The sequence below is a fragment of the Chiloscyllium plagiosum genome, unplaced genomic scaffold (genome assembly GCF_037043375.1).
Source record: "Chiloscyllium plagiosum isolate Xiang-an unplaced genomic scaffold, Cpla_swu_hap1 HiC_scaffold_1, whole genome shotgun sequence".
Taxonomy (NCBI): Eukaryota; Metazoa; Chordata; class Chondrichthyes; order Orectolobiformes; family Hemiscylliidae; genus Chiloscyllium; species Chiloscyllium plagiosum.
In genome coordinates, this window is record NW_028270139.1 from 15,986,768 (window position 1) to 16,000,114 (window position 13,347).

At 42.6% G+C, this 13,347-nt stretch overlaps 1 long non-coding RNA gene across 4 annotated transcripts in view; it reads left to right on the plus strand.

Annotated features, from left to right (window-relative positions):
* LOC148152077 (uncharacterized) overlaps positions 1–13,347 on the plus strand; it is a 98,288-nt gene that overhangs the window by 15,730 nt on the left and 69,211 nt on the right. The window contains exon 5 of one of the 4 annotated variants that reach the window (XR_015757221.1): positions 6,570–6,762. The exons of 2 other annotated variants lie outside the window; for them this stretch is intronic. This is a non-coding gene — a long non-coding RNA (uncharacterized LOC148152077). Of the gene's footprint in view, positions 1–3,567; positions 3,719–6,569; positions 6,763–13,347 lie in introns of those variants that run through there. One more of the 4 variants, XR_015757220.1, reaches the window with a different exon arrangement.

Sequence of the window (13,347 nt, forward strand, 5' to 3'; positions counted from 1 at the left end):
TTCCCCTCTCACCCTAAACCTATGCCCTCTTGTATCAGTTTTTGTAAAGTGATCCGAACACAAATAAATCTGCGAGACTTCCCTTGAATATTTCGGGAAACATACATTGATACTTTCCGTCTCCTTTCTTCCCTCGCACTATTCCCGCATTTTTGTTCATTTATTAAGCGTGTTTGCCACGTAGGTAACACTTTGATCTCATCTGAATAATGGGTGCTTAGTCTCATTAAGTGGGTGACCTATGAGGTTATATTCATGTGTAGAATAGTATTAAAATCAAGGTGGGAGGAAGCCGTGGGTTTGGAAAGGTGAGCGTGATTACTTCTGCTTGTCTATTAATCTGTCTTGACTTGTAGTTCAAATGAACTTTTTTTTGAGAGATGCATTACTATCAGGGCTGTACGCCAATTCGTTTGTTTTTGTTTCAATAAAACAAAAGCATCATGAAATGTGACAGCAGGGGGAGAAAAAAAACTTCCGAATGAAAGAATTTACAGGATAAACTGTCTGGCTCTTATCTCGTTCAGTACAACTCGACAAAGCCGTACACAGGAAGTCGCTTTCCTCAGTTAGCCTGGCACAGTTGTCATCATGTACAACCAGTGCTCCTTCGCCGGTGTAGCAAGAGGAGATGACTTCTATCGAGCGACTGATAAATTCAGTCACTTCTTCACAATTGGCGCAGTTTGTGTATGCCTTGGCAATATTACATGCCACATTCAATAGGACATCGATTGTGTTTTGGCATTTTATTTCCCCGAGCCTATTGAAGGTAATGAACCTGCCGCACCGCCAGAGAATCGAATCTATCTAAGAATCATGTCGGCCGAAGCAATTCTAAACGACTATGCTCGGGATGAATTGCATCCGGACTTGGCCTTGCAGTTAAGTGTTATTGATACACAAGGGGAAAAAAAATTCTAATTCACAGCGAGATGTGCGGTGTTGTATAGCATTCACTTTTCATAACCCCAGTGAACGGTTGCTGACAAATACCAGTTCCCCTGGACACGGCAGCAAGAGGACCTGCATTACGGCACATTTCACTTTTGCACTGAGAGCTGAAAATGTTGGGACCGTTCATCAGGCCAGTCAGCAGCTGTGGAAAGGGAATACAAAACAACGCAGTGAACGTTTCTAGTCGACGATGTGCGTTCAAATTGGAAAGAGAGGTAGAACGGGGGTTTAAACAAGTATAGGATGGTGTTGGTGGGGTCGGTGGAAAGAAGGGGATGTGTGAAAGGGTGACAGGAGGTTAAAATGACTGAACAGGCTGGGGCTGTTTTCCATGGAGTGTCGGAGGCTGAGGGGTGACCTTACAGAGATTTATAAGATCATGAAGGGCAAGGATAGGATAAATAGGGAAAGTCTCTTCCCTGGGGTGGGGGAGTCCAGAACTAGAGGGTGAGAGGGGAAAGGTGTAGAAGGGACCTACGGAGCAACTTTTTCACGCAGAGGGTGGTAGTGTATGGAATGAGCTGCCAGAGGAAGTGGTGGAGGCAGGTACAATTGCAACATTTATAAGGTATTTGGATGGGTATATGAATAGGAAGGGTTTGGAGGGATATGGAGCGGGCGCTGGCAGGTGGGACTAGATCGGGTTGGACCGAAGGGTCTGTTTCCGTGCTGCACACCTCTATGACTCTATGACTAAAAGTATGATGGTACAAGGAATGAAGGGGTAGCATTTTTATTCATGCACGGGATAAGAGCATCGCTGGGTTGTCTATCGTTTATTTCCCATTCCTAACTACCCGGAAAACAGCTTAGGAGTCAACCACATTACTGTGGGTCTGGAGTCATATGTAGGCCAGCCCAGATAAGGATAGAAGTTTCCTTCCCTAAAAGACGTTATTGAGCCAGATGGGGTTTCCCCAACAATCGTGGAACACTGAATGTTCACGCTAATTTCCAATTAGCATTTTGTGTGTGTGTAGCAATAGCGCACTTCACTGCATCCATGGATTCCTAGTTCCAGATTTTAAATGAATTGAGACTCTATCAGGGTGGGATTCGAATTGCGGGTGGCCCGAGGGCATTACTTGGGTCCCTTGGATTAACAATCAAATGACAATACCACCAGCGGGAAGGGCGATAGAAATGATGCGACTGCCTAAGGTATAAAGGACCAAAGTGGAAACATCTGCAAATGACTTTTAGAAAATGCCGGCACAGGCGGTGATCTAGAATGCCTGAGCCCAGCACTAAGTCTGATAAACTATAAGGTTCCCAATAGGAAGATGAGGGACTGTTCCCGGAGTTTAGCGGGAGTTCTGTTTCAGCAGCACAGGAGGAGACCAAGGTCAGAGTGGGAGGAGGGGGGGGGGGGGGGGGGGCGGGGGGCTGAATTCACATGGTGGGGGGCAGGAAGCTCTCAGGAATGCTCGGGGAGTGAATGGTGGGCCGCGTTTCATCAAGCGGTGAGAAAACTAGTTTCCGAGTGTGATGGAGACGGCGGGTGGAGAGTAGCAGTCACTATAGCGCGCTAAGTAGTAAGAAGTTATCAGCAAATATCCGTTCCCTATTCGGGAGTGTGTCGTGGAAAGATTAGGTGCGATTGTAGGTACCGTTCTCTGCACATAAAGATCACCACCCTCACATTTTCTGATATTAAAAATCACAGGCTCTAGTCCAACAGGATTATTTGGAAGCACTAGCTTTCGGAGCACTGCTCCTTCTGATGACATTTATTGGGGTCATTACAGTGTTTCCTGCTTATCTTTCCTCCTAAGCCAGTAGTTGCTTCTCTATCTGCTCCATTGCCGGCTTCTTTACACCATCTTCATTTGGTCAGTTAATACTGGGAGCCCTGCACGCTATCCCTTTTATATGTTCCTGTCTCTTAGCTCCTCCCTTCTTCCTTAAAACTGGTTACATCTTTGACCTTAGAGTCATAGAGGTATACAGCACAGAAACAGATCCTTCGGTCCAAGTTGTCCATCCCGGCCAGATATCCCACCCACCTTGATCCCACTCTGATCAAAACGCAATCAGAAAAGCCGGAAACGTGAATTCTGCTTCTTTATACAGATCTGGTACTTCTTTCCAACATTTCCTCTTGTATATATTTCAGATTTCCGGTGTCCACTGTGTTTTGATTTCGGCCCCAATGAATTGCGTTTATTGTTTTATTTCACCATCACCGTTTCTGAATGCAACGTGAAGCAAAAACGTAGAAAAGCAGAAATCTGCAGCCCAAGGGGCTGCACAGTGGTTAGCACTGCTGCCTCACAGCACTAGGGTACCAGGTTCGATTCCAGCCTCGGGCGACTGTCTGTGGGGAGTTTGCACATTGTCCCCGTGTCGGCGTGGGTTTCCTCCGGGTGCTCCGGTTTCCTCCCACAGTCCAAAGATGTGCAGGACAGGTGAATTGGTCCATGTTAAATTGCCCATAGTGTTGGGTGCATTAGTCAGAGGGAAATGGGTCTGGGTGGGTTACTCTTCAGAGGGTCGGTGTAGACTGGTTGGGCCGAAGGGTCTGTTTCCACACTGAAGGGAATCTAATCTAAAATCGAGCTATCTTTTTTTTCTCTCTCCCTTATGTCAAAACCTTTCCTCAATTTAAAGCTGCTGAGCTTGCCACATGATGGTGTTTCAAGGCAGAGACAGTACGCTTCCTTTATGCTCACCCTCTCCTGCCAAAGCATCAATTCAGCTCGAACCTGCCACTTCCAACAAACGCTCGCGCTCAATCCAGATTGTACTTCTGAAACTGAAAAGGCTCCCGCTGTTCCCACTTGGAAAATTTGATGTTACTTTAACAGTCCCGCAGAGTCTGTATATTTTATGGAAAATAAATTCTGCCCCGAATTCCTGAAATTGTTTCATTTCGGGTTGCCCTTTGTTTTGTCTTTATTGTGCTGTGCAATCTGCTGAATGGTACCCCGAACTGAGATTAGCTACACACTCACAGGATCGAATAACCGTTCCCGGCAGGACGCCATTCGAGGCACTGATTCTGCAAATAACAATTTCAATTAGAATTGATTTGGAGGGGGCTGTGTTGGACTGGGGTGTACAAAGTTAAAAATCACACAGCACCAGCTTATATTCCAACAGGTTTATTTGGAAGCACTAGCTTTTGGAGCGCTGCTCCTTCATCAGGTGGTTGTGGAGTATAAACTCGTAGGTCACAAAATTTATAGCAAAAGTTTACAGTGTGAAATTATATATTGAAAAAAGACCTGGATTGTTTGTTAAGTCCCTCAGTTTTTAGAATGACCATTTAGGTTTCAATTCTTTCACATGTAAATCCCAGAACTTTTTAAAAGTTATATTCTCAAGTGAACTTTAACAATTGGAGCCATGTTGGTGCCCTGTGTGAGGCTGTCTGTGCCCCAAAGATTGTTGTGCGGTGTCCATTCGTCCTTTGCGATAGCCTCTGCTCGATCTCGCCAATGTACCATGCCTCAAGGCATCCTTGCCTGCAGCGTATAAGATAGACAATGTTGGCAAACTCTTTAATATTGTGCAGCCTTGGGAAGGGAATTGCTGGATTTTTGACCCAGCGTCAGTGAAGAACCGACGATGTGTTTCCAAGTCAGGATGATGGGTGACTTGGAGGGCAACTTGCAGGCGGTAGCGTTCCCATGTGTTCCCATGCCGCCCTCGTCTTTCCTAAAGGTAGAGTTTGCATGTTTGGAAAGTGTTGTTAATGGGGGTGATCTTGCAGATGATGCACACTGCTGTGGTGGAGAGAGTGAAGATTGAAAATGGTGGGTAAGGTGCCAAACAAATGGGCTTCATTGTCCTGGATGGTGTCAAAATTCGTGAGTGCTGCCCTCATCCAGGCAAGTGGGGAGTATTCCAACCAACACCTGACTTATGTCTTGTCGATGTTGCACAGGTAGTAACAGTCTAATGTTCTTTGCATGCCTCCACTTAATATTCTTCCCTCCTAAGCCTTAACCACTGTCTCCACGAAAAAGCCTTTGTTTTCTGACTTATATCTCAGATCCTGTGGCCGTAATTTCTCCCTATCTAGTCTGTCCAGACCCCTCATGATTTTGAGTACCTCAATCAAATCTCCTCCCAGACTTCTTTTCTCCAAAGTAAACAGTCCTAATTTCTCTAAATCATCTGCCAACTGAAGTTCCTCAAATCTTCATCCATTCTTTCTGCACTCTCTCCAATACTTCCACTTTCTTCTTGCGGTGAGACACTCAGAACTCAAAACTCCATTCACAGTCACAATATTCTAACTGTGGCCAACCAGTGTGCTCCGCAACAAGCTCAGCATAACGTCGTAGATCTTGTACATTATAAAACCTGGAACGTGTAACACAATGGTTGACACAGTTGATAGAATTAACTGGGAAAGGCATTATTGGAAACAGGATAGGCTACTTTATAAAAAGCGTGAGGGGCTTATTAGTGCAAGGATTTCTGGATGGACGGATGGGAGACATGAAAAGAGAAAGGTGATAAAGTGGTAATGGGTTAACACGAGCCGGGCAGGTACCTGCTCATCTGAAAGAGCGAAACGGTGGTGAATTTAGAGGAAATTTACAACCAATAAATTTGCTAACGGTCAGTAGCAATGATAATAAGTATAACTCCTGATTAATTTCATTAATCCAATTTCGGGAGTAAATTTAAATGCTTGGAGAAGTGCTTTCTGAATCTATAATCTGTTTTAGCAACGGTGACTGATTGCAAGATATTGATAATATTAAACAATAGCCGCATGGCTACTCTCATCCCAACAGAGCTAATATAAGTGAAAATGCATTTCTTGAATCGCCTTTTCTCCAGTTAGTGGGGTTAATATTTTGATCGTCTTCCTTTAACTACGTTTAGTTTACCTCAATTCTCTGTAACAATCCACGGAAATGTTTAATGGATGTAATTCCACCGAAATATTCCAGCTAGCTCAAGCAGAACGTCAACTGGAGATAAATACCAAAGGTGATACTCGGTGCGGTTATTGATATGTAGCATATTCTCCATGTCATAAATGACTTTTTTTTCCTGAGGCTGAATTAAAACTATAACCCTTAACGCGCTTGTACCTTGAAACATCACTCATAATTTTCATAGCTGCTCCTGTCATAGTAGTTTTGCAAATACTTAGTAAGTTCTCTATTGATGTCCAATTAAATCGGACTATTACAACATAAACTCTATGTTACACCTGAAACACTATTCTTATAATAATTTTTTTAATGCAAGGGTCGTATTGCTAGAATGTTTCTGTATAAAAATAACCTGTAACAGGATAAGAAACTTATTTCTACCTAACAATGTACATTGATTGTGGTATCAATATCACAAGTGACATCAGTGTTTTAATGAATCTATAGGCTTGTTTGCATCTGTGATAGCAACAATTCTCCCAGTTATAGTGAACATGTCGCTTCACTTAATATGTATTTAGATTGTAAACATTTCGTAAGTGAAAAGAGACAACTTCGGAGTTGTTTGCATTGTTTGACGTGCCGATATTTACGGACGCATGCTTTGACCCGCAATCCAGCAAATAGCACTGCTGTTTGTATAGCTAAGAGAGGGAAAGTGAACAGACAGTATTGATAAACAAGCAAACTTAGACTTCCATATTTTATCTCGAGGTGTCACGGACTCTTGTGCTTTGAAAATATAAGGCGCGAATAATACTCTTGCCCAAATAAAGTCGTCGACACTGTTCTAATCAGAACATTAGAACAAGCCAACTATTGAAATAAAACAAAAAGAACTCCGGATATTGAAAATCTGAAGCAAAAGCAGAAAATCAAGTGACCTTTCTTCAGCGCTGGACTCGAAGCTTTCTTACCACGGATGCTGCCAGATCTGCTAAGATTCTCCACCAATTTCTAGTTTTGGTAAATATTTAAGCTTCTGGTTCGGTGAGGCCTGAAGTAAAAGTTTTTTTTGCCATTATCGTTGAGTGGCTGGTACAATTGCAACATTTAAGAGGCATTTGGATGGGTATATGAATAGGAAGGGTTTGGAGGGATATGTGGGCCGGGTGCTGGCAGGTGGGACTAGATTGGGTTGGGATACCTGGTCGGCACGGATGGTTTGGACCAAAGGGTCTGTTTCCGTGCTGTACATCTCTATGACTCTATGACCTATAAAGCTAAATCTCTGCAGATACAGGGAATCCGAAATAAAATCAGAAAATAGTGGAACACTCAGCAGATCAGGCAGGGGGCTGTGGAGTAACACCCCCTCCCCCCAGCACTTTCGGTTTTGATGCCTTAATAACATGTACATTAAAAACAATCTCAATTGAAACAAACATTTGAGAAAGACACAGTCCGAGCTGGAAGGTAGCGACGTTTTCGAGATAAAGTCGATACCTAGAGAAGATTGGAGTCTAGATTCGAGTGGTGCTGGAAAAGCACAGCAGGTCAGTCAGCATCCGAGGAGACGGGAAATCGACATTTCGGGCAGGAGCCCTTCATCAGAAGATTGTTTTGGAAAACCCTTTGTTTGTTTTCTCAGTTTTTCCAAGACTTTTGATCTTGTGAAACCTACAATCTTGCGCTCGATTTTAAAGGACACAATCTGCAGCAGCCTGTATTCGGAGCAAATAGCGATTCGCCGAGTCAAAATAAAGGACACGGCCTATTTTGTTCAGTGCATATTGTAATTAATGAAAAGCACCCAGCGCATTCTTTGATAATATGAATTGCAAAGATGGTATCAAGAAAAAAAACGCGTCTATTATTAAGGCCTGTTTGCTTTTAGAAATTTCGTGGCATTGATTTTTGTACTGGGTTAAGAAACAGTAGAGAAATGTGAGCTAATGCGTTTTCCCAGGAGGGAGAAGCAGACGTTCAGGCTCCGGCCCATGGAAATGGAGCAACCGGAGTCTTCAGTTTCAAACATTGACTGCAAGCGCTGTTTACTTGTTTTTTTTTTTCATTTCTTACCAGAGTAACTGAAAGCTGGATCTAATGGTTATTGCTAGTCTTTCAGCGGAAAGACAAAGAAAAAAAATCGTTCAAAGTAACCACACGCGTACACAAAACCTCTGGAATGGAAATATTAAACAGGTCGCAGTTGCAGGATGCTCCTGTTCTCTCTGTGGGTTCTGTCATAAGTAGAGCAGCGACCTCACCTGGTGAAAGACTGTTTTGTTTTCGGTGGAAAACATCGCGTCCTTTTCCAGTTGACAGCGCGAGCGTTTTACTGCAAGAAATTAGGAGATACCTTAGAGTCATAGAGATGTACAGCATGGAAACAGATCCTTCGGTCCAACCTGTCCATGCCGAGCAGATATCCCAACCCAGTCTAGTCCCACCTGCCAGCACCCGGCCCATATCTCTCCAAACCCTTCCTATTCATACACCCATTCAAATGCTTCTTAAATGTTGCAATTGTACCAGCCTCCACCACTTCCTCTGGCAGTTCATTCCATACACGTACCACCCTCTGCGTGAACATTTATATTCAAGTCCTCTCAAAATAAACGAGGATCCGAGGGCACAGCCTTAGAATTAAAGGAAGAGTTTTTAGAATGGAGAGAAGGAGACACTTCTTCAGCCAGTGAGTGGTGAATCTATGGAATTCATTGCCTCAGAAGGCTGTGGAGGCCAGGTCATTGAGTATATTTAAGCCTGAGATAGACAGATTCTTGAGTATCAAGGGGATCAAGGGTTATGGGGAGAAAGCAGAAGAAGTTATCAGCCATGATTGAATGGCAGAGCAGACCCGATGGGCTGAATGGCCTAATGTCTGCTCCTATGTCTTATCTTCTTATAGTCTTATGGTCTAAGTAGCTACAGGATAGCAACTAGGTAAGGTGTCAAACATAGAAAATACAGTCAGTAGATTTGGCCAGGAACAAATGATAAGAAAATCATGATTGATTTGCTTCTGCTTTTTCTGTACATTGAAATTACTAAATGGAAAATTACTAAATGGAAGAGGTCTCATAATTTCATCATAAACCCTGTGCTGTGTACAAACTTCAGCACTGGCACAGAACCTGAAAGAAAGTTGCAATCTAAGTTGTAACAGGCGGTTGTAATCTCAGGGTGGTGGTTGAGAGTGTGATGCTGGAAAAGCACAGCAAATCAGGCAGCATCCGAGAAGTGGGAGAATCAACATTTCAACTGGAAGGGCTGATGAAGGGCTCTGGCCCAAAACGTCCATTCTCTGCTCCTCAGATGCTGCCTGACCTGCTGTGCTTTTCCAGCAACACACTCTCAACCACCACCTCCCGCACCTGCAGACCTCAGTAATCTGGAGGTGGCATAGCCTAGTAAAATATTCTCCCTAATGAATGTCCTTTTAGGAAGGTAATTGCGATCCTGAACTGGTCTGGCCAACATATAACTCCAAACTCACAGCAATGGAGTTGTCTCTTCACTGCCTTCTGGGGAAATTAAGAACAGCCACTAAATGAGAAATGCCAATGATGCTCATATCCTGTAAATGAATAAAACTAAAATGTCCTGGCACAAAGATTTTCCACGATCTGATTTTATCATGCAACTATAACAGTTCCTTAATCGCCGGAGGTACAAGGTAGCCAAAATATTAATTGGAAATAATTCCAGAAGATTCTCCCAAAGTATTGCAGTTGGAATTTTTTTTCAGTCAGATTCAAAAATAACCTGCCTCCTCCATTTGATGCCTCCTGCACCAGACAGAATAGAATCGCCAACATGAAACCTTATGAAGACCCAAATCTTGTGCATTTTGAAACAACACACACTTCTCTCAGTGTGAGTATTGTGGGGGAAAGGTTCAGCACTGGTCTTAGCCCTGATACTGAAACTTATGTGAATGCATGGCCCTGATTTGCTTGTCCCTGTTTTCCCATGTGTTAATTTAACTCCCATTTCTTTCTCCACACTGTGCAACATCAATGTAACAGTAAGCACAGCATTTCTTTGCTGACTGGCCCTAATACAAAATTGTTACATGGTTGCATATTGCTGAAAACTGCTGAGTTACCATTACTCGTGCTGCCTCTGATGAATTTTTCACATGGATCCCCAGTGCCACGAATGATCAATGCTTCTTTTGGCAGGACTGTCCAACCCTGACAAGTCCATGCCAATCAGTCCTTAACCCGAGCCCTATTTGTACTTATATTGCTTAGCTGCTGGTTATCCTATTCGGATTTTGAAGACTGAAGTTTTTACCTGAACGATAATTAAACCTAAATCAGAACACAAAGACCATTTAACGTCAGGAAATTGAAATGTATGAAATTAAATTTTTTAAAAATGATTGACGGATTTTAGGTAGAAATTTTGTGAGGATTATCCCAATCTTCCACTATAACACTAGAGTCTTTGCAAACTCTCGTGCAATCACTATTGAGGCAATTTCCGTGAAGTTTCCACTGATGCTATAGTGGGCAATCAGGGAAATGTCTATTGAAACCCCAACCTCTATGTGGGTCTCTAGTGTCCATGTGGAAAGTTTTTGGAGACAAATTCCTAGCTACAAGTCCTCCAGCTGTACTGGATGTTTCCTATAGCTTTCTAAGCCACTCATGATTAATAGTGAGGGAAGTCAAATGAAATGTGAGACTAGCAAATGTAGAATGCATACACAGGTAGGGGGGGCAGTTAGTTTAGATGGTTGACATGTAGTTGAGAATAATGCCACCAGCAAGAGTTCAATATCCAATCTGGATGAGATAGACTTGAGGCATATGTCCTCAGTCTGACACTGATAGTGAAGCCTCCACTGACAAAGATATCCAAGAAGTTGGCTCAAGATGAATCATCAACACACAATGAGCTAAGGTCACACGTCCTAGAGAGAGAGGGAGAGAAAGGGAGACAGAAATAAAAGAAATACCCAGTATAAGGGAGCAGATTGTGAATGATTTTGTAATTTAGTAAGTTTAATATTTAGCAATTATTGTACCATATTTGAGTCATCATGCGATGTATTTTTTCCTGTTCAAAGCAATACCTTCTGTTATATTAACGGCAACACTATAAGACCATAAGACATAGGAGCAGAAATAGATCATTGTGCTCATAGCTCACCTGGGCTGCTCACCATTCAATAAGATTGTGGCTAATCATTAATCTTCAATCCCACTTTCCTGCCTTTATCCTGTAACCCTTGATTCTTTTATCATTTTATAAAATATGTCTATCTCAGAATTGAAAATTTTTAATGACTCAGCCTCAACAGTCTACTGTGGTAAAACAATCCAAAGATTCATAACTCTGAGAGAAAAGAAATTTCTCCTTATTTCTGCTGCATATGTTCAACCACTTATTCCTCTGGTCATAGATTCTCTCACAAGGGAAAACAACCTATCTGCACTTACCCTCTCAAGTCCTCTAAGAATCTTCTATGTTTAAATAAAGTATCTTCTCATTCTTTTACATTCCAAAAAGTCCAAGCAAACACTAGTCAGAGTAATATAATATTAAAATCAGATAGAGAGAAATAATGCTGCAAAAATTCTAAATTGGTGGAGAAATAAAAATGTCAAAATTCAACATTGTTTTGAGATTTTGAGATTTCCAAATGGCCTATGGGCCTCCACAATTGCTCCCTCCTTGTGAAAACTGAAGTGCAGTAACCATAAAATGTCTTTTTTAATTAAAACGAAGTGCGCAGAGGTCAATGTAATTGTCATAGCTGGCCTGAACAACATGGGTTGATACCTGAGAGCTTCTAGTCCATAAAACACACTGAGCAGGAGTTTTGAATTATTTTCAAACTGAAGCTCACTTATTGCCAGTAGGATTACAACACTTTCTTTTAAAACTCCATTTCCTCTTAATACTGATACCAGTCCAATCACATGTACATTTTCAAAATTCAATTACCTCTCATGTTTCTTGTTTGTCTATTATTGCAATGCATTCTCACTATTTTGTGCTTATAACGATTGTGGTTAATGCTTGTTCTACTAGTTTTGTAACGGTTTGAGATAATGTTTTAAAGTAGTTTCTTAGGCTTGGAGCAATTCTGCATCCAACAGCCTTGCAGCTGAAGTATTTCATTAAGACCACACTTAAACTGACAGCTGCAGTCAAGTTGAAGCCTGGGTGTACGATATAAGCTTAGGTGCTGTTTGCCTGAACTCTAACCTTTTTCTAAAGGAACAAGAGCTCTGTGTATATGCACGTACAGAATTTTCAACTGCTTAGATACAACTTATATAATTTGAAAGAAGGCTGCATTTATCCACCTTGTTTGACAGCGAATGCAAATCTCCTTCCATAGCCTGTGCAGCAACAAAACTGTGCAGAGTGTAATTATTAGTTACTTCGCGTTCATCTTGTTTTGTTTTGCTAGGATCCATAATCGCCTTATTTTTGCAAACGCATGTTTTCACACAATTCTGTGTGTAAGGAATCAGCTCCGACAGTTAGTGTGTGCTGAGAGTTTGGCCAACGATTCTCGTTCTAGATGAGGAAATGGGGACCTGCCTCCTGACCCTCGACCCGATGGGGAGGGGGGGGGGGGTGGCAGTGGCGAATGACCATTGCACAAAACTGTCAAACCAAAAGGGGCCCGGATGAAGCATTAGCAATGTGCTCCGCAGCTACCTTGGGGCAGTGCACAGAAGACTTGTGTTATCAGTGAGGTAACAACTACAGTAAACCAACAAGTACAATTCACTAAAACAAAACAACTGCGGATGCGGGAAATCTGAAGCAAAAACACCCCTCCCCCCCAAAAAAACTGGAGAAATTCAACGATCTTCTTCAGAACTGAACTCGAAACATTAACTCTGTTTTTCTCTCTCCACAGAAGCTGCAAGACCTGCTGAGTTTCTCCAGCAATTTTTTGTTCAGGTGAAATTCACACTCACTTTCATTCACGAAATTGATAGGTTCAGTTTGACACTTCTGAATCAAGTGCTGCGTTTCTCTCCAAAGAGTCGATATGCGGAGTTCAGAAGTCCGTTTTGAGAATCCCTGCCCGACCTTAAACAACCGGATAGAAATCGGATTGGAAATTATGAAAGACACGATCGGGTTCAGCATGTAATCGTATGTCAACTGTGCTGTCACAATGAGAAATTGAATCAGTCTCTATTACCTGCGCCTTGTGTTTCATATTTTAAGCAACACCTATGCGCCGTTCTCCATTAGCTGATCTTAGCAGGAGGATAAGGTGGTGGACAGACAGGGCGACGCCAGAGCACGGCATTGGGTGTCCTAGAAAGCGCACTTTCATTGCGTGATTGCCTCCGGCTCGTCAGCTCAGCAAAGCACTCGCGACACCATGAGACGATTCAGAGAAACTCGATCTCTCGTAATAATGTAGCATTTCAGAAAACCGTGTCAGCGGAGGCTTGCAGAGATGTTCAGATGGGAGATTTGAAAGCTATTACAAGTTTTACCGCAAAGCGAGGGAGCCTCTGGAGAGGATTGTGAAGAGGTTTTATTTTCCAGAGAACTCGCA